We start from the raw sequence: 20,361 nt of genomic DNA, 5'->3' as shown, positions 1-20,361 counted from the left end.
TGACACACATGAATGAGCATGTGACTTTGCATCCACACTTAACTGTAGACAAAGTTTATTGTCACTACTGTTTCTCTCCGAAATCAAGTATTCGGGTATTGCAAATTACCTAACTTGCACCTGCAAATAATATGAAGACAAAAAAATTGCAAAAAACAGCCCATTCTGTATGGTCCTCTGTTAATTAAACTCAATTATTATTTTTATATAACAAAACCAAAGATTTCCTGTTGAGCAAATCTTCTTGTGCCTTCTTTCCCGGGAGAAAATAAAACTGTACGACTCAGCTCTTAGGAAATACAGCATTTCACATCTTCTAAGCAGCATATAAACATCAAACAATTAATAGCAAATTAATGAACAAGGGCCTGATCCAAAGCCCTGTGGAGTTAATGGGAGTCTTTCCATTAAAGGCAGTGGGCTTGGGATCAAGCCACTAATAATAATAAAAAATAAATAAATAAAAAGGAAACATTATTGTCACATGGATCCTCAACTATCCTTTTATGCATAGGACCGATGCCTCCAGGACAGAGTTGAAACGCATTGGCAGGGCCGCTTGCATTGCCACTACCCATGCTACAACTTGCCTGTGGATAAATACAGGCCTTCAGTCTCCAGGCATGCCAGTCTAGCACCATTTCAGAGCATACACTTCACACAGATAAAATATAATGCGAAACATCCCTGGACTTCACTCGTTTCTGTGCACATAACACCTTTAAGTACATCATTTCCTTGTCATGATCAGGATTTTTTCTGAAGCTTGTGATTGGTGAAACTGACAAAGGTTTTTGCTTGCAGTGTTGTTGTAGTTGTGTTGGTCCCAGGATATGATGGAGACAAGGCGGGTGAGGTAATATCTTTTATTGGAGCAAAAGAGACAAGTTTTGGCACTTACACAGAGCTCTTCTTCAGGTCTGGGAAAGGTACACGGGCCATGGCTACATTACAAAGTTTTGCTGACCCAAGGTACATCAGCATATAACTGCCAAAGTTACTATATCGTTTATGCGTGTGCATACATGGCTCCTTGTGTTGGCGGTGTGTGAACTCACCAGGAGTGCTTGTGTCAATGCAGAGTGTGGTGCACCATGGGTAGGTATCCCAGTATCCAACCTGCCACCATCCAGCGCACTGTCTTTTGGCTAGTTTTGGCCAATCACGGTGGGGCAGAAACGACTCGTACAGTGGTGACCAGGAGAAAAGGATCACCTTCCCATAATTCAGTGTTGTACATCCCATAATGTTATCTTTATCCCATAATTTTTGCACCTATTTCCAATGAATCAGCCTGGTACTTGTTGCTATCTGCCATCTCAGACAGAAGCCTGGAGCTTGCAGAGATCTGCACTACTGTCATGACCATTGCAAGCACAGGAAGCATCTCCCTCTCCGTTTCCTGCACCTTTCTCCTGTCCACGCTTTCCTTCTCCAAACAGTCCGCAATATTCACCCTCCAGGCCCTCTGTTCAAGGTCTGATGCAGCATTGGCTTACAGGATCTCACAGAACATGTCCTCTTTTTTTCCTCATCCTTATCTGGGAGAGTCATTCCTCAGGTGTGGAGGGGTCCCCTTCAAGCCTGCCATGGCTGCGTCTGCAGATAAAACACATAAAGGTACTATTGTCAGTACAGTAGGAACAGAACGGGAGTGGATGTGTCATTACACAAAGTAAAACTATTTCCCCATGTTTACTTCCCTCCCCCTACTGTTCCTCACACTGTCTTGTCAACTGCTGCAAATGGCCCAGCTTGATTATCACTACAAAAGGTCCCCCCCACCCTTGCTGGTAATAGCTCACCTTACCTGATCACTCTCCTTACAGCGTGTATGGTAACACCCATTGTTTCATGTTCTCTGTGTATATAAAATCTCCCCACTGTATTTTCTACTGAATGCATCTGATGAAGTGAGCTGTAGCTCATGAAAGCTTATGCTCAGATAAATTTGTTAGTCTCTAAGGTGCCACAAGTCCTCCTTTTCTTTTTATGTGAAACTCAAGATTCAGAGCTGCCTTCCTTCCCTTGCTCCCTGAAAGTGTTAAACAAGTTTATTGACACTTCTGCTTTGGAGTACCTGATTCCCAGTGCCACGCTCAGCTCGTTTGCATGAAATTGTGATCATAGGGCAATGGCACTGAATACTGCACCATTTCCCCCAGGTGGTGGTAGTTTTAGCTGATATCTCATGCCAAGATACATGCCTGAGAGAGTAACAAAGGCACAGAGAGCACAGGCCTGTATGCTACTAGACTGTTTACAGCAATGGTGCCTGGTGAAGTTATCATTAACTGGCATGGGAAACTGTCCTCTGCAGAGGACGAAGTAAGGCTTCTTTGGGAGAGGATTGCAGAATACCTCCATGGAAGTTTCATCAGAATCTCTCTGCAGGATTCAAGAGACATCGCTCTGTCCATAAATAAAGTGCTCCGCATGCCCCCCCCCCCCATACACCCCATTCTAGAGGGGAATGAAAAGCAGATAGCAACTCTACCTGTCTTTGTTGTATTACTCTCTCTTCTAGCACAAGTAAATTAATGGGCAGTCAATACCTGTGTCCTGCTCAGTTTGGGGGGGGTGCCACCAGTGTAATGGAAAATGTATTTACACCTTTGCCCAAGGCTCCTTCCCCAGCATTGGGCTTGCCCATGCTCGGCTGCTGGGATGGACTGGACTGAGGTGGAGTCAAAACCAGGTCCTGGTTCGTGGCACAGCTGGACCCCCTCACTCAGTCGCCTGTCCCCAGTATGCCGCCTCCTCTTTCTTGTCCATCTCCTCCTCATCGCTGTTCCCGAGAGAGGCCTGTGACTTAGGCTCCTCAGGGGTATCCACAGTGGTTTGTGTGGGTGGGGGGAGGCAGAGTCTCCACGAAGTACAGCATGCAGCTCATTGTAAAAGTGGAAGGTCTGCGGATGGCACTGGATTAACCGTCGGTCTCCCTGCCCTTCTGGTATGCCTGCCATAGTTCCTAGGCTTTCGCATGGCTGTGCTGCTCATCCTTGTCATATCCCTTTTCCTGCATTCCCTGGGCAATCTGCTTGTAGATGTTGATGTTTCTATCACTGGTTCAGAGTTGTGCCTGCAAAGCCTCTTCTCCCCACAGGCCAGGAGATCCTATATCTCCTGTCTACTCCAGGCCGGAGCTTGTCTGGAGCATCCAGCCAGCATGGGCAGTTGCACACACTTATGGAGACCAGATAGAGGTGTGCTCACCGAGCTGGACAACCAGGGACAGGCATTTCAAAAAATCGCAGGGATTTTAAAGTTGGGCGTGGGGTCCGCTGGCTGCCGGTCTACATGAACCCTCAGCAGTGGAGTTCACAATTGTGACCACCACGGTCAGTGTGAGGCATTGTGGGACAGCCTCCAGAGGACTGTTGGGGTCGACATAGGTAATGCAGTGTCTACACTTGCGCTGCGCTGACCTCTATAAATCGACCCTGGCTCAAGACTGCTCAGGGAGGTGGTGTTACGATGTTGGTGTAATGGGGCACTTACATCGGTGGGAAATAAATACAAGTGTAGACACATGCACAACTATGTCAATGCAAGGTGGCTTACGTCAGCCTAACTTTGCAGTGTAGACCAGGCCTCAGAGTGTTACAGCTAGATACAAGGTAGAACAGATTGTTAAGAAAAGGCATTAGCACATGTTGCAGGAGACCACTCAAAGTGAAGTGGGCAGTTAACACCTCTGAAGTCACTGGACAAAAAAAGGGGGCTAGTAGGTTACAGATTGTTGTAATGATTTTTAGGTTCTGTGAAGGTTTCCTTTGAGTGTACGGACTGAGAGGTCAGAAATAGAGTGATTGTTTTGTGAAGTGTTCATCCGTGGGTGATACAGTGTTTTTAACTTTTACCATTTTCCTGTGTGAGTTTGAGAGCATAGTGTTTGTCTGCTTTCACCCACATCGTTATTACCGGGGCATTTAATGCACTGGATGAGGTATACCACATGTTGTGATAGATATGTGTAGGACCCACAGATCGTGAAAGGTTTCAGAGTAGCAGCCGTGTTAGTCTGTATTCGCAAAAAGAAAAGGAGTACTGGTGGCACCTTAGAGACTAATCAATTTATTTGAGCATAAGCTTTCGCTAACCAATTTATTTGAGCATAAGCTTAAGCTTGAAAGGTGTGTTCTGAGGAGTGTTGATCATTGTAGCAGTGGAGATCTGTCTGCAGGTTTTATGTCTGGTGTTATGGCAGGGTCTGGTGCTGCTTTGAGTTGGTGTGTCCTCGTGTGCAGGGAGCTTGCCTCCGATGATGAGCTTGATAAGGTGGGGGGTTATTTGAAGGCCAGAAGAGGGGGTTTGGGAAAGGTTTCTTTTAGGATGTAGGCCCCATCAAGTATGAGTTATAATTGTTTCATGATACCCCATATGAGTTCTTGTGTGAGGTGGTAGGTGACAACAAGGAGCGTGCAGTTTGTGGGGTTTTTTGTCTTTTTTTTTTCTGTATTAAAGCAGGTTCTCTCAGTGTAAGTGTAGCGGCTTGTTCCATGATGTGATTTACTCCTCTGGTGGAGTGCCCCTGTTTGGTGAAGGCAGTTGTAAGTCGTTTGAGTTCTATGGATGAAAACCTCTATATAAGTGCTAAGTATCATTACTTTTAAAAAGGAAATGCAAGCTTGTTTGTGTGTCAGATAGGTGGATTCTACCTGAAATCTCATTTGGCTTTGGTTACCCTATAGGGAGCATCAAGAGCTAAGTGGCAGTTGCAATTCATCCCTATCCTGTACTCCTCACTCGGGCAAGTCTCCCATTAGGCACTGTGGGAGTTTTGTGTGTGCATAAGGAGTACAGGATGAAGCCCCAGATTCCCAGTAGTAGCAAGTGATGAGGTCAGGCTAGGACAATGGGAAAAACTGAACTGAATGTCATGTGGATAAAAGGCATCGCCACTGGTTTTATAAAGAAAAATTAAACTTAATTTGCGTCACAGTAGTTAAGATGCCGTTAATTCAGAAACCACAGAAAAACCTGCTGGACACAGTTAATAGTCAGCAGACTACATAGGCCAGGCTTTGAAAGCATTTAATATTCACTGAAGTGCTGCTTGTATCCAATTATAACTCACTACTTGCCATCTTAATAATTTAAATCTGTCCACCCTTTAGAGAGAAAAAAATTCACTCATCAAAGCCGTGAATGCACCTTTTGCTTTTGACAGCATTAAATTAAAGCTAAATGGTAGATCTTGAATGAGTTACTGTGCAAGAATAAAGGCATTAATGAGGTAATTTCATTATAGAGGCTCATCCAAGCCTATGTGAAAACAAGGGGAGTAAATGGAGAGGAAAGCTCCTAAGGAAATTAGGGTTCCTTCCACACTAATTAATGTTTGGGGCATTTAGTACAGGCACCAAATTAACTGCTCCAAAGAACTCTCATTGAAAAAACTATATTGTTGCCCTCCCGTGTAATTAGAAGACAGTACAGCTAGAACACTTAATGAGTATAAAGCCAGCCTTTAACTTATTCTGCCCAGCCACTGAAAACATGCCATTATTGAGGCCTACGTTTAAGAAAGCACTAAGCGTACAATATAGGATTGTTTAGGTCCTTCTGCTCTGTGAGCTGTAAACAGGTAGTCCCTGAATGGGGAACTATGAGACTCCTGGGAGGCCTGGCTTCCCAGCAAAACAGTCTTAAATGCATCTAAAGGGAAGAAAAAAAGGTGAATAGGCCCAGCACAGTTAGCACAGTGAATGCTCAATGCTGTCTTAAGTGATTACATGATGTTGTGCCACCCCCTCTCATTGAGTTATCTTTACACTGCTTTTGTCTCCTCTAATTGGAGCTGATGAGGTGCTAATTGGTTGCTTTTTAAAAAAAGCACTTCTTAAGCCCTGGCAGACAGAGTGAGACAGCATGAGTGGAGTTAATGAGGGTTTAGCAACAAAAAATTAAAAAAAAAAAAATCAAGAAGTATGGGGGGTTTTCAGGCTTGGGGGTGAGTTTTACATAAATAGCTTTGGGCAGTTGAATTTTGTAAAGGATAGGACACAACCTGCAATAAATGTGAACAAATAGCCAGCTACCCTTTAAATGCCGCAAACATGCACTAAGCTCTTTATTATCTTGATAGGCTTACATAAAAGCACCCTCCAAAGCAAACCACTCAAAGCTGATAGACCCCTCTCATCTACCTGAATTAGGGCTGTTGCCACGTCCATTCAGTTAGGCCGCCTTCACTTTCCTGTATGCCAACATGGCTTTGGTAGATGCTGCTGATGTGTTACATATGTGTTGTAAACCTTAGCTGCAGTTGTGTTCTTGAACACACATCTAGTCTGTATTTATTTGTTTAGGCTGTAAAATCCTGGGGGTAGGGACGGTCTTCTATGTGTTTTGTACAGAGCCTAGCACAGGCCCCAGTTCTGATGGGGACCTCTGGGAACTACCACGTTACAAATTATACTAGAGAACCACCAGTGTATTTGGAGCTGTATCAATGTATAAAATACATAGTATCTTTCCCAATAAGCATATAATCTTAAAGGCCAATCCCACAGCATTTACTTCTAGGAGTTTCTACTAGTTCTCTGGGACAGCTTGTCTGGGGAGGTTGGGTGCTAAAACAGTCAGAGGCAAGACAATTAAAACACACAGACATGTCTGATTTGAATTGGAATTGCTATCTTGGAGAAATCATTGTTAGAAGACATTGTGGAAGATGTGAGTTTTAAGAAGGTATTTTTACCTGGTGATAGAGAGAAAACCTTCAGTCAACATGACTAGTGCTCCGTCAGGTGAGTAATTGTCACTGGCATGAACTATTTGCTGCAAGGTTGGGCCCAAAATATGCATAGTCCATAATCGTTTGTGGGGGTTTTGCTTATAAGTGAGATGATGGTGGGAAGACTGGAAGTGTGTCAGTGAGAAGTAAGCGTTAACCTCTGGAGGATTTAACGATACACACAACTTTTCCCCTTTAGAGAACAGGATGTTCTTAGAAAAGGAGTACTTGTGGCACCTTAGAGACTAACCAATTTATTTGAGCATAAGCTTTCGTGAGCTACAGCTCACTTCATCGGATGAAATAAATTGGTTAGTCTCTAAGGTGCCACAAGTACTCCTTTTCTTTTTGCAAATACACACTAACACAGCTGTTACTCTGAAACCTGTCAGTATGCTCTTAGTTATTCTAAGTCTGCAACTGACATCAAAAAAATATTGAGCAGGCATGTTATCAGTGAATCTGTGTCATTCGCTTTCTATGAAATATGTCCATGACCACAGCAAAGCCAACAACCACAGCTGTTGAAATTTTTTGGATGAAAAGATTTTAATCAAAAAGCCGTTTGTGTGCCTTTCTTTTTGAAAATATTTTTAAAAAGTTTTCTTTTTTAAAAATCTCGTATTTTTATTGAAATGTTATCATTTTAATATTTTTCATCTTTACAAAGCCATTTTTGAAATGGTTTGGATTAAATTTGGATCAAATTTTGGATTAAAAGATTCACTAATCATGTTGATAACATTTTCAATAAAAGTTTGGATAAAAAAATCCCTGAAAATTGTTGGAAAAAAAACCTAAAAAAAATCTTTATCCCTGTCAAAGGAACCAGTTTTGAAAATTTTGGTGGGTATTTTATTTGTAACTATATATGCAAAATATTATTATCAGTATTATTATACAAGGTATCTTTAAAAAATTAATCTATCTAGCATTAGAGCAAAAGATTAGGGGGTCTGCTGGGTTCTAGTACTATTGTGTTCTTGAGAAATTCATTTAGAACCTGATCCAAAATGGGGTGTCTTTCTATGGATTCCAATTAACATTGGATTGGCCTTTTGATCTTTCTCTCTCTGCTTTATTAATCCAACCTGCAAAATGGATATAAACAATACTTACTGCACTTCAGGGATGTGTCTTGAAGTTTAACTAATGTTTCTAAAGTGCTCTGAACTCCCCAGATGGAGAGCATCCAAGCATACTATCCTTATAGCTTAGCCATAGACCAATATTTATGAAAAAATTTCAAAGAAAGTTCACAAAGGTGTCATTGCAAAAGTTTGTGACAAATGAAATCAGCAGTGTTTAGTATTGTTTTTACCCTGAGCACACATACTATGAAAGAAATTTCTGCTAGTTGCAGTGTGTGTTGCAAATTACAATCAAACAACATATTGCAAGTTGCATGGAAATAGATGTTTGAGGGGGTAAGTGTCTTCATTTTGTTATAGAACCTTCAGGTGATGCTCTGATTCCTTTAAAGCTTCTCTTTTAAGTATTCCCACATTAGACAAAAATGACACAAAATTTAAAAACTATAAATATAAAATATGTATAATGAACAGATTGCGTGGACCGAGCATCCATTTTTAAAACAATTCAGAAATATTTCATTTATGCTGAAGTGAAACTAACATTAAAGACTCTTTTTTTGTCTTTCATGTAAGTGCACTTGGCAAAATCAATTAGTTTGCAAGCAGTCAAATACTGGCTAAATGTTTATCCCAGGTAATTTGTGGCCCCTATTCATATTCTAAATTGGGAGTTAGTTTCCTAAAGATGCTTTTGAATCTTGTACCGGGCACTTGCTTTTCTTTCCATTGTCATGAAAATTAAGGATTTCCTACTAGCTCAGAAAAAGAAACTTCCTTATGAACAAGTTACAATTAACTCCTCTAAATGTGGGTTATTTGGTTGCTGCAGTTACAGGGCAACTAGCAAACACTGTGCAAAACCCATTACTCGGTACAGCCACAAAACAAAGAGAGCTGAGAAACCTGCTGTCTGCCTCTTGATCTAATACCTGTCCAAATCTAAGCTCATTGCACTCTTATGTGTTATGCAGCTACAAATTTTGAAGTGCTTTCCAGACATGTTTGTTCTGTAGCTCACAGTTGCAGTGATCTCTGTTCTCCCCATTGTTTACGGCTAACCTGCTTGTGTTCTCCCAAGATCCTTCTGTTTTCCTTTGTTTCCCATAGCAATAATAGCTTCTGGTTACCACAAGTCAATGTAACATGGGGTGGAAAATCACACACTGTGCAACACTGGGCTGCCGCTGTACATTTCCCACATCTGAGCTGTAATCTTTAGATGTGTGCTGTACTCCCCAGTTTACTTCAGTCAATGTCAGTACCTGCGCTTCATATCCCCTAAGGGCTAATGAGCGTGGTGGATTACGTGACACTTTAACCTGGAATGATTGTCATTTTCTGAAGGGGAATGAGATGATCTTACAGTTAAGGCACAGGGATGGGGAGGAAGGCAGGAGATCTGGGTTCTGCCATGAATTTGCTGGGTGACCTTGGCCAAGCTGCTTCATCTCTCTGGACCACAGTATCATTAGCTGTAAATTGGGGATACTGATACATACGCTATCTCACCAAGTGTTTGTACGGTGCATGGAGGTCCTGGAATGAAAGTCACCATATAAAGGCAAAGTGCTATTTATTAGTAGTACTGCACTTGCCCCATGACAAGAGCATTTTTCAGTTCCCACAACCGCAGCAAGGTTTCGGGTACCCTCTCTCTATGGACCTGACTCAAACAAAGTCCAATGAAATCCATGGGAGTCTTTTGAATCGGGCCTTGTGTAAATGATTGGGCCCTGTCCCACCAAAGCATATGTGAGGTGTATTAGCAGGTAAAAACTGGTGCATAAAAGTAATTTACTAACCACCAGCAAGGTCCTTGGGGAAAGACAGCAAGAGAGAGGTGAAGACACACCTCTGTTCCTTTCCTCTTCTGTCTTCTTTCTGTCCCCCTCCTGCTGCTCCATCCATTGAGGTAGGACACTGGTACCTCCTCATGTTGATCACTATGGAAGTACTAGTTCAGCACAAATTCACTTGGGCTAATGTTAAATAATTAAGCCCTCTCGAAGGGCAGTGAAGCCTATTTACAAAGCTCATGAAGAAGGGAAAGGTACTAGGGATGATGTAAAGAGAAAGTGACCAAGGAGTATTGTAACACAAGCCCGGCAATTATTGAAAGAGAAACTCTCTGATGCCAAAGAAAATAACTCAAAGGTATTAGGGAAGGCTTAGAAAACATAGCGAGTGCAAGAAAGATGATTTCCTACTGAAAGTCTGGCAGGTTCCTTGTACCTTCTTCCTGGCTCCCCTTTTTGTGCAGTTGTACAAAACTGAGGTCAATATTGGAGCTGGGAGGAATGAACTTTACATGTAAAGATGTAGTTGGTTCTGATCAGGGTGTGTACTGTGTCCTGGGATCCAGGAATGGTTATTGTCTATAAAAGCTAAATCATGGCAGACGTGGTGCCTTCTGCTAAGTCCTCTGGCCTTATTTTTCCCTTTTTAAAAAGTTTAGAATAGAATAAGAATAAGTTGAATGATGGCACGTAAGCATACAATGGAAAACACAAAAGAAATGATGCAACATTCATAAAAAGCACGCAGCAAAGAGCATAAAAGGCCTAATATTTCAGACCCCAACCTCTCTCCATCTCTCTGTGCACTGAAATCTGCATGCACATATTAGTGCCCCAAACGGGCATAACCAGTGGTAGAATTTTCACATATTACAACACATTGCCTGCTTTTGAGAATTTTAGTGTCAGAAAAATGCTCCAAACAGGCTAGCTTGAGACTCCAATGATAACTGGGCCTCAAATGCATCTATCTTGCTGTGTTCGTCATTGTAACTATCAAAGAGTCAAAGTGGGCAAGGTAACATCTTTAATTGGACTGACTTCTGTTGGTGAGAGAGACAAGCTTTTGAGCCACTCAGAGCTCTTCAGTTCCATGTGACTCAAAAGCTTGTCTCTCTCACCAACAAAAGTTGGTCCAATAAAAGATATTACCTCACCTACCTTGTCTCTCTAATATCCAGGGACTGACACTGCTAAAACAACAATGTAACTATCAGTAATTAGTAAAGATCTCAACAATGTCTTTGGTGAGGATTTTAATATTCTTTGGAGAGTGATTTAGCATAGGCTTCACTGAAGAATGAGGCCTGTCAAGTCAGAATTCTTACTTCCTCGCAGGTGGATGTCGCATCTCAAATACACAGTACAGTATATGCTACTCCATAGGTTTTATTTTTTGTGGCTGGAAAACTGTTCTAGCTCTGATAAGGATGCCCCAGAGCATGATCCTGTGAAATACAAAGTGCTGTCTTGCAAAATACTGAGCACCAGCAATTGAGAGCTGAGGACGTTGGAAAAGGCACTTCGGTGTCTCGCTGGATTGAACAGGCTCTAAGAAAAGATCAGATGACCCAGTGCCTGATACTGACATGAAGATGACCTTGGCTAATAAAGGTTAAAAGATTATAATGTAGCTGTGGAATTTTAACATGGCTCTTTTAGCTTTAATGGGCTAACTAATCTATCATCTAGGTAATAATATATTTGATATCTTATGAAATAAACAACCCTACACTGAAATAGCTGATAATTCATTTTACCTTCCTATGCATAAACAAATCTTAAATGAAAGGATAAATTATCTGAAGAATGTTATTGATAGATGGGGAATAACATCTGCCATTTTCCTCAAGGACAAGTGCTTTTACTCTCTCCCCTGATATCAGAGTGTCAAATTACCACATCAAACTTCTAAATCTTATGTTCTAGCAAATACTTTTCAATATGCCATATTCTGTGTCTGACCTCAGGGAATGGAAGCTGGGTGAAACTAACTTACTAGTATTTGGCCTTGTAAAATGTGAGGGCCAGATCCTCAATTTGTGTAAATTATTGTCGCTCAGTTGAAGTCCATGGAGCTGAAACAATTGACAACAGCTGAAGATCTGGCTCCAAAATTATACCTATTTTACAGAGTTATTTTGAAGGTTAATATTTGTAATGTGATTTGAAAATGGGAAAAAAAACAACCATGGAACTTAATAATTATAAATATGTTTATTTTTTCTCAAACGCCCACATTAGCAAAGGCACGTTTCATGATATGCAAAAGTCAGCACCATTTATAATAGTTGGAACAAGCCATAATAGAGGGTCAGTCAGACTTCACTGGCTACACCTCTGGTCATTTTAAATGGTTATAATTTAAGCTACAGGAAGTTTTCTGTTCAAATCAGAATGGTTTCTCATTGTAATGGTTTGTCAGGTTAAAAAGCACACTCCTCACAGGTTATCTGTAGTGCAGGGGAGATGACAATTACTCCAAAAAGGATATTCCTCCTGTCTTAGCTACAAAATCCAAATCTCTCAGTTCTTTTCACTAGTCACAAATGAATCTCTTTTATTTGTGTCAAAAGAATCTTGGCTCCAGGGTCAGTTTTTGAAATAATTGAAGTACAGTTAGTCTTTGCGTAAAGCAACAGCCACAGTTTTTCGCTAAATGCAGATTGAATAACAATGTCAGCAGGACACACATCCATTGACTCTGCTCTAAGGTGAAAAGAAGGGTTGTTTTCTTTAATTCTTCGAACACTCTGTTTTCACTGCTACGTTTGTAGGTCTGTCACGGAGCAATAAATTCTCACAGCTGAAAAAATTAGTCTGTGTAAAAAGACAGCTATTGCTCTGTAATCTGGTACACTACTCTCACTACTCCCTCATCTACTCACATATCCCTCACCCATAAATTAAAGTAACATTACAGCAAGGATGAGTAAGACTGAGGAAACTCACGAAAAGCTAAACTGGAAGGAATGTACGCTTGAATGACTTCAGTTATCCTGAGCTGTCCACCTGTTTGGCAGCATCTTGCAGCAAAGTTAGAGGATGACTTTGAAAACAAAAAGAGGGGGCCTGACTTGCACTCAGTTTGCATGTTCAGATGGTAATTACACCTGCACACACACAACTTGCCTGGGAACACACACATTTCACAGGTGCAGTGTACGTGCCTGCTTATTTGTTGTTGTTTTTTTAAATAAGTCTTCGTATTTATCTTATTAAACACTTTGCTGGGTAAGAGAGACCTCACATAACATGTATCTGTTGTAGGTACTTTTGTGGCCCCCACGACCATAGTATCTGAGCGCCTGGGAATCTTTGATGCATTTATCTTCACAGCACCCCTGTAAGGTAGGGAAGTTCTGTTTTCATCATTTTACAGATGGGGAGCTGAGGCACAGAGACAAAGTGTTACAGTGGAGAGTGTGATGAAGCAGAAAATTGAACATGGGTCGCTTAAGTCCCAGGCTAGCATGCTAACCACTAGGCCACTGCTTCTCAAGCTATCTGATGTGGGGGACCGGCAATTTTTTTTTCCAATGTGTGCGCAGACCAGCAGCTGATGGCTCGCGGACCAGCATCGGTCCGCGGACCACCGCTTTGAGTAGCACTACACTAGGCCATCCCTTCTGTAAGAACTCCAATGAGACAACAGTCAACCTATGTTACTCCTTCATGTTTCACTGTCATACAAACAATACAGGGACCAATTCTGCAGCCTTTTCTATAGCCATAAAGGGCCCAACCCAACATAACTGCCCCAGTTCTGCAGTGGCAAGGGGAGGGCAGGATTTGGGACCTATGCAGACCTCTGTCCTGCAGAGTCTCCCTCTGCCCCTGCCTGCAGGGTGGGTTCGGTGGTGGGCTAAGAGCAAGCTGTGGTGAGGGGAGTGAGCTGGGCTGGCAGCTCCATAACTAGGCAATACATCAGCTTTTTCATCTCCTGGCTGTGGACCACAGTGGCAATCTATTGCAATCCTGACATTGCATCAAGAGCCTTTTTGTAGCTCTGCTGCTGTTTCTCAGTAGCTTTGGAGGCAGGATTCCTTCCCTCCTATGTGCATCCCAGAACTCCCCAGTGCACAGCCTGGCCAAGGGCTTCCAGGGTTTGGCCCATCCACACAACAGAATAAACCCAAGGTGAAATATTTGCTGAGATAGGAACAAGACCAATGTAACCCCCTAAAGTGGCCTGGGACTCAATCTCCCCATTTGCTTTCTCTCTAATCCTCTAGGTTTTGGAGGAAGCCATCAACCTCGGGTCACCCTCTGGCATGGGAGACCAGAAGAGCAGGTATTTTGGGCAAAGGGACTAAAAGGCAGCAGCTGCTCTGCCTGAAGAGAGTGTCTCATCACGTCTCTGACGTGTCAGGAAATACAGCCTTCTCTCCTCCCAGCTAGCAAATTCTGTGTTCCCAGCTGATGTTCGGATTACTGCAGACACAGATAAGACCACACACACAAGCACTGGAGAAGCTTTTTTTTAAAAGAAAACAACTTAAAATAGCAATTCATTTACACATGTTCAGTTTAAAGCCTTTTCTTCTCTCCCTCTCGCTCCTACACGTTTCCTTCCTGGACTCTGGCATCTGGGTTTCCAGTCTAATTTACACCGATGTAAATCAGGGGGGTGACTGGATTTACTGGGAGCAGAATCTGGGCCCCAATGGACATTTCCTCCTTGTTTCTCTCTTCCCAGGATCCTAATTGGTACCTATTTCCTTATGTGCATTCCCTATTGTTCCCCAGTTTCCACTCAGGTATGCTTATTGGATCAAGCTTTGCATTAGTTGTTAATATCAGTTCAGTGCTGAGAGGACAACTTCCTTCATGTGTCCTGTCAGGGGAAGTGGGTTTAGCTTAGCGTTCTGTGTGGTTTGATGTTTTGGAACATGCAGTAAAATACAATACACACCTTGGGGTTCTATGAAGCTCACTGGCAAGATTCTGCTGTTACATTCTACTCCATTTTCTTTGCTTCTCCTTCCTCACCTTTGCTTGACCATTCCGTCTCTCCTCACCCAGAGTATCCTCCTCTTGCATCCTCGCTCTCACTCCCTCTTTCTCTCACAGACCCATTTGTTCATTCTCCCCACCTCCTTCTTAGCTAGGAAGTCCCCAGCAGGGCCATTCTCAGTTTGGCAGAAGAGAAGCCACTGCAGCAGGAGGTGGAAAGTGCAGATTCAGTGACATTCACCAGCAGCAAGATAGAGCCAAGGAGTGGAGGGGTCAAATTCCTGCTGGCAGCCAAAGGGGGTTCTCTTGTGTTCTTTGCAGCCTGACTGGATGTGGCCTCTTTCCCTATTCCTCCTGTAGTCTATTCAGTGTCACCTTGATGGTTACAATGCCTGTGGCTGCCACACCTATGGCCCAGAGCCCTGAGATTTTGGAGGAATTATATATGAGGGCTTGAGAAATATCCTGAAAGCCTAGTATGTAGTGCTATTATGTATCTCCATCTTTCCCCAGAGTAGAAGGATTTCTTATTGTTTTGGTACTTTTAGTTCCTGGTTTCATTAATTAGTACTTCCAGGTTCTCGTTAATCACAATCCATGTTGAAGAAGATCACTGTGTTGTTCAAAGCAGTTATTTGTGTATGGTCAACACCACTGGAAAGCAGCAGCATTGCATCATTAGTATTTTCATCTTCGTCTGACCATTAGTCACTGGCCATTTCCTGGGACAATACAGACTAATGGCCTGATCCCACATAGCAGATCCCATTAGAGAGGGGAGCTCCTACAGTGGATCACAGGAAATCTACACTATGGATTTCTGCACTGCTCCTTCCTTATCCAGTGTTATGATGCTGGCAGTTGTGCTGTACCACAGAAGAGATAAGGCATCTGAAAGAGAGTGTGTGGCAACTGAGACAGGACCTGGCAAAAGGAAGAAAATGAATGTCACTGAGAGAATGGAAAGAAAGTGAAAGAGAGGTTGGGATGGATGGATGGATGTGGGGTGGGGAGGGTTTGCAAGCAAGACAAAAGAGGTGTAGCAGCTGTGGGAGGCAAGGAAGGGAGAAGGCAAGGTGTTGGGTAGATCAGGGTAAAGGTCTGGCAACTGAGAATGAGAAGGAATCCTTGGTAACTGAAAAGGAAAGAAATTATAGCAACGAGAGAGAAGAAAATCTGGTGGTTCAAGTAAGGGAGTGGTTCACATGAGTTCCTCCAAGGGAGTAACTCATGCTTCTCATGGGTGCATTCTAGAAGTCAAAGTTCAAAGCCTAGGATGCTTTCATGTTTCTCATGGTTCACTTCCAGGTCATTTACTTTAAACGAGTCTAACTCTCCAACCTCTAACGTTCAAAGGGTTTCAGATGTTTTCAAATCTGTTCAGCTCATCCCTGCTTGAAGTAAACATGAACAAGTCAGTTGTTCATTTTAATAAAATTCGACCTGAACATGGTTGTCCAAAGCTGCAAAAGATAGTGAGATCTCTTACAAAATAGCAGTCCCTCAGATATAAAAATATTATAATCAGCCAAAAAAGAAAAAAGGAGAGAAAGAAACAAGGAAATGTAATTGATAGTGAGTATCACTGTGACCTACAGGTCCCAATATGATGCAGTGTCTGCTCTGCTCACATTTTTTAAAAAGAGTATTTTAGATGTTGAACAAAATGACTAGATTTGTTGACCTATTATTTTAGGAAGAGTATAAATGTTCTGGTGTGCTTTCTAAATAATAATTATTAATGGCTAGGCAATCTCTATGACTTTGTCCCTGCTTTGTGAGTAATAATTAGTATGTTGTGTTTCCCACCAAAATTAGGTATTATATCCTGCATTGATAGCTGAAAAGGCTATAACTTGCCTTCATTTCACAGTCAGGCTGGTTTGTTAACTGTGGCCAGCTGTTTTAGGAAGGAGTGTAAAAAAAGGAAATCACAGAAGTGTATCTTCCTCTCCAAAAAGACTTCTGCACAGTGAAGGGCTTTTGCTTCCTTTTCTATGGAAACATCAGGCATTGGTAGAGTTTCCTTAAAGAAGATGTTGAGAAGAAAAAGACTGAAGTCAATTGGGAAGTCAAGTGTTTGTTTACTGAATATTACTGACTGTACAGTATTTGTATGAGAGCTACAAAGCATGTTCATAATGATGTTTGCTGGTTTGCCACTGCTTAATACTTGAAGTACTCTGATTAATCCCATTGTTAAGTTGTTATTCTTGGAAAAGTTTGGCGGATACACCTCCCAAATCAAATATTGAATTAAGACTTGCCAGGAATCACAATAGGTTAAATGCCTCCATTAGCTGTTCAGGCTGTATTGGGGTTTTGAAATTGTATAAATAGACAAATAAACCTAGTGATTAATTACTTTGCAGCCTGGAGTTGAACAATTAAGCAGTCAACAGTTTGATTATATTTGTTCAACCTCTAGATAAATTCGTCTTACAGAACCTCAAAACAATTTGGCACAATGTCTAGATTTGCTTAGTGGATGTCTGTGGCAGACTAATACTCAACCCAAACCATTCACACTGAACGGATGTGACACAGCACCATTTTTTGACAACAAAATAATTTCATTGTACTATGGGAACCAGGATGCATTATTTTGAGAAACTTGGCATTAGTCCAATTTTGATGAGCTACTTGAATCCATTGTACAATGACTTCTGGTTTTCCAAGCTTCTGTATTGATTCACTTATGTCTTTTAAATGTACTTTTGATCCTTTTGCAATCAGAATGCCTAGAGTTAAGATTTCTCCTTGCCTCTAAATCTGTGCAGCATTGGGGAACTTCTGAACTGACCAGTTGCTTGTAACCTCTTGTACATCTGGTAGCTTATTGTGAAATCTACTTAAGCATAAGGCTAAATTATTTACTTACAGTGACATTTTTATCCTGTTCATTGTGAAATGTGAAGAATAAAACTAAATGAAGACTATCTTACAGACACAGAGTGGCATGTACTTCCAGCTGCACTTTTGTTTTTTTGCACATTCTCTCCTTTTTATATATTAAAGTATATACACTGGGGGGGAAAGTATATTTACTTATACAGTGCAGTATGTGTACCAAGTAACTGGGTCTGCCTCAGTATGCCATAGTCCCCCAAATGAATGCAGATATACTAGAAGCTGCAAAACTATGCACATGTTCGGGGGCTGCATGTAGGAACCATTGTGGAGTCAGATGGCATCCAAAAATCAGTTGCCCTATAGGAGACACCCCTAATCCATGCACATTTTCAAACAATTTGGCCAAATCTTTAAGTTAAATGTTTCCTAGTTTAACAACTGTAAAAACACATTCTAAGACACTGATTTCATTTGAATATTGCAAATAGTTGGGAATTTAGTTTAAAAAAAGGTGAAAAACACCTGCAGAGTTTTTCCTCTCAACAGATCACAGGAGAGAACTGGTGATACAGATGAGTTAAGAAAACATTAAAAACCTAATAGATCATTCATAGTCTTCATGTTGCATAATTTATAAAATTACTATTGTGCTGTTTTATGAGACAATAATCTCATTTGCAAATGGATAAACTGAAAGAGCAAATTGTTTATCTCAGCAAGAGAACAGGATTAGTACAGAGAAAAACAGAATGTGTCTTCCAATTTTGCTATTAGACTGCAAATGAAAACAATGGTAAGAAAGAAATAATATTTCTGAATGTTTATTGAGAACAATGAGAACAGTAATGTTTGGTTAAAAATCATATATTTTTAAAAATCACAACTTTCCTTCCTATTGGTACTAATACTGCTTTAGATTAATAAGTCTGGAAGAATTTTAATAATGAAATTTACTTTTTATAATGGATGCTCTTTGTTTATTTTTTGATTTTTGTATCAGTTTGGGCAATGAAAATAGATTGTCACTTTCATTTTGTTTAGTTAGTTTAATGTTAAGATTCACATGCACTAACACAATGCTTGAATTACAAACACTACAGGTGGCTATTTATTTACTTTTTAAAAAGCCTACTCCATCGGAATTCTAAAAATATTTCATGGAAACTAGAGCTAATCACAAACCAGAATTTCTGTTCTGCGGGCAATTCTGGAAAAATGGTGGTTCTGAATCAGAACAAAAAGCTGAAATTTCCTGTGCAACAAAAATTCTGAAAAAATTCAGTTTGGAGCCACTAAAATTTTTCATTTCAATAATGTTAAAAAGTTTCATTTTAACCTTTTTTTAAGGCTAAACATGTTTTGTTTCAATAATGTCAGTTTTGTTTACAGTTTTACAGTTTTTTACAGTGTTACAATATATTATTAAAAGATTAAATATAATATAGTATTAAAATTAGTTATGGAGATAATATATGTCCAAACAAAATGAATTTAAATGATAATGTTGAAGTGAAACATATTGACATTAGCAAAATGGAACAAGAAAGTCAAAATGAACATTTTCCCATTGAAAGTTTAGTCTAAATTGAAACATCCTCACAAAACATTTTGGCTCAGACAAAACTGCATTTTTTAACAGAAAACTTTTCCACTGCCGTACCCTCCAGCTTGAAGTGGTTTCCATCATATACAGGGTTTACACGTTGGTACACCCAGCACCCCCACTGCAACAGTGTACTACTTTAAGCAGTGATACTCCAACTGAGGCTCATGAGCTTTAATAAGAACAGGAGGACTTCTGGCACCTTAGAGACTAACAAATTTATTAGAGCATAAGCTTTCGTAGGCTACAGCCCAAAGCTTATGCTCTAATAAATTTGTTAGTCTCTAAGGTGCCACAAGTCCTCCTGTTCTTTTTGCGGATACAGACTAACACAGCTGCTACTCTGAAGCCTGAGCTTTAATGTGTCTCCTGCAGCTCTTCACAGCACATGGTATTAAAACACAGTGTAATTTAATTATTAGCCAATCAGGATGCTTTTACTATGTTATTAGCCAACTGTAGTTGATCATATAATATTACTTGGTCAGTCATTTTGCTGTGAGAAAATATAAAGTATAAAATCAGTGAATTAATTGTTTCGTTTATAGCTTATATATATATATATATATATATATATATATATATATATATATATATATATATATAGCGAGAGATAAATGGTAAATGAAACAATGAATTCACACTACTGTGACTCTTTTGTGTAATGTTGATCACCAATGCGGCTCCTGAACACTGAGGTCTGAGTATCACTGACGTAAAGGTAAAGTAGTTTTGCTTTAGCAGCTTTCTAGAGATGCCTAAGCTTTGGGGCACCGAGACAGCAAAGGCCATCTCTATTCATCAGTACAAATAAGTAGGTTCTTACTTTGAGTATAGGCTTCAAGTCCCATTGAAGTCAAACGTGTGCTTAAGTGCTTTGCTGAACATGGATGGATGTAAACTTAAGTATGTGCTTAAGTGCTTTGCTGAATCAGGGTCTGAGCGCTGAAGGGCCTGCTTTTGATCAGTGCTTATCACTGGTGTGTGTATGTGTGGCCACAGTTCATTGCAACGAGGTTTTATAAAAACTTGTTTTTGCAAAATCTACATTTTGGGGGTGAGATTTTATCTGATAGTGTCTATATAATTAGAATCAGGATGATGTGTGATTGGTATGCGAGCCAGGAATGCGCCATGTCTCAGTGGCCTACTTACATGTAAGGTACAATGCTGAAGGTTACCCTTCGCACATAGGGCATTACAGGCATGCTTGGAACATTCGGAGGTACCCGTGAGGCATGGCACATGACTTCATAAGCAGGGATCTGCAGAGGCAATTCCATGGTGGAACAACAAGTGCCCACTAAGTCTGAAAAA

At 40.8% G+C, this 20,361-nt stretch overlaps 1 protein-coding gene across 1 annotated transcript in view; it reads left to right on the top strand.

The window, feature by feature from the left end:
• The window catches only part of CCBE1 (collagen and calcium binding EGF domains 1), a 228,529-nt gene extending 212,207 nt beyond the window's left edge, over positions 1 to 16,322 (top strand). The window contains exons 11-12 of the transcript XR_014711834.1: positions 12,903 to 12,983; positions 13,868 to 16,322. The gene's annotated coding sequence lies outside the window, so the exon portion shown is untranslated. The remainder of the gene's footprint in view (positions 1 to 12,902; positions 12,984 to 13,867) is intronic.
• Positions 16,323 to 20,361: the final 4,039 nt, after the last annotated feature.

The sequence above is a fragment of the Lepidochelys olivacea genome, assembly GCF_965140295.1.
Source record: "Lepidochelys olivacea isolate rLepOli2 genome assembly, chromosome: 5".
NCBI classification, from domain to species: Eukaryota; Metazoa; Chordata; order Testudines; family Cheloniidae; genus Lepidochelys; species Lepidochelys olivacea.
Note: the sequence above shows the minus strand (reverse complement) of the source record. Positions and strands in the feature narration are given on the sequence as shown.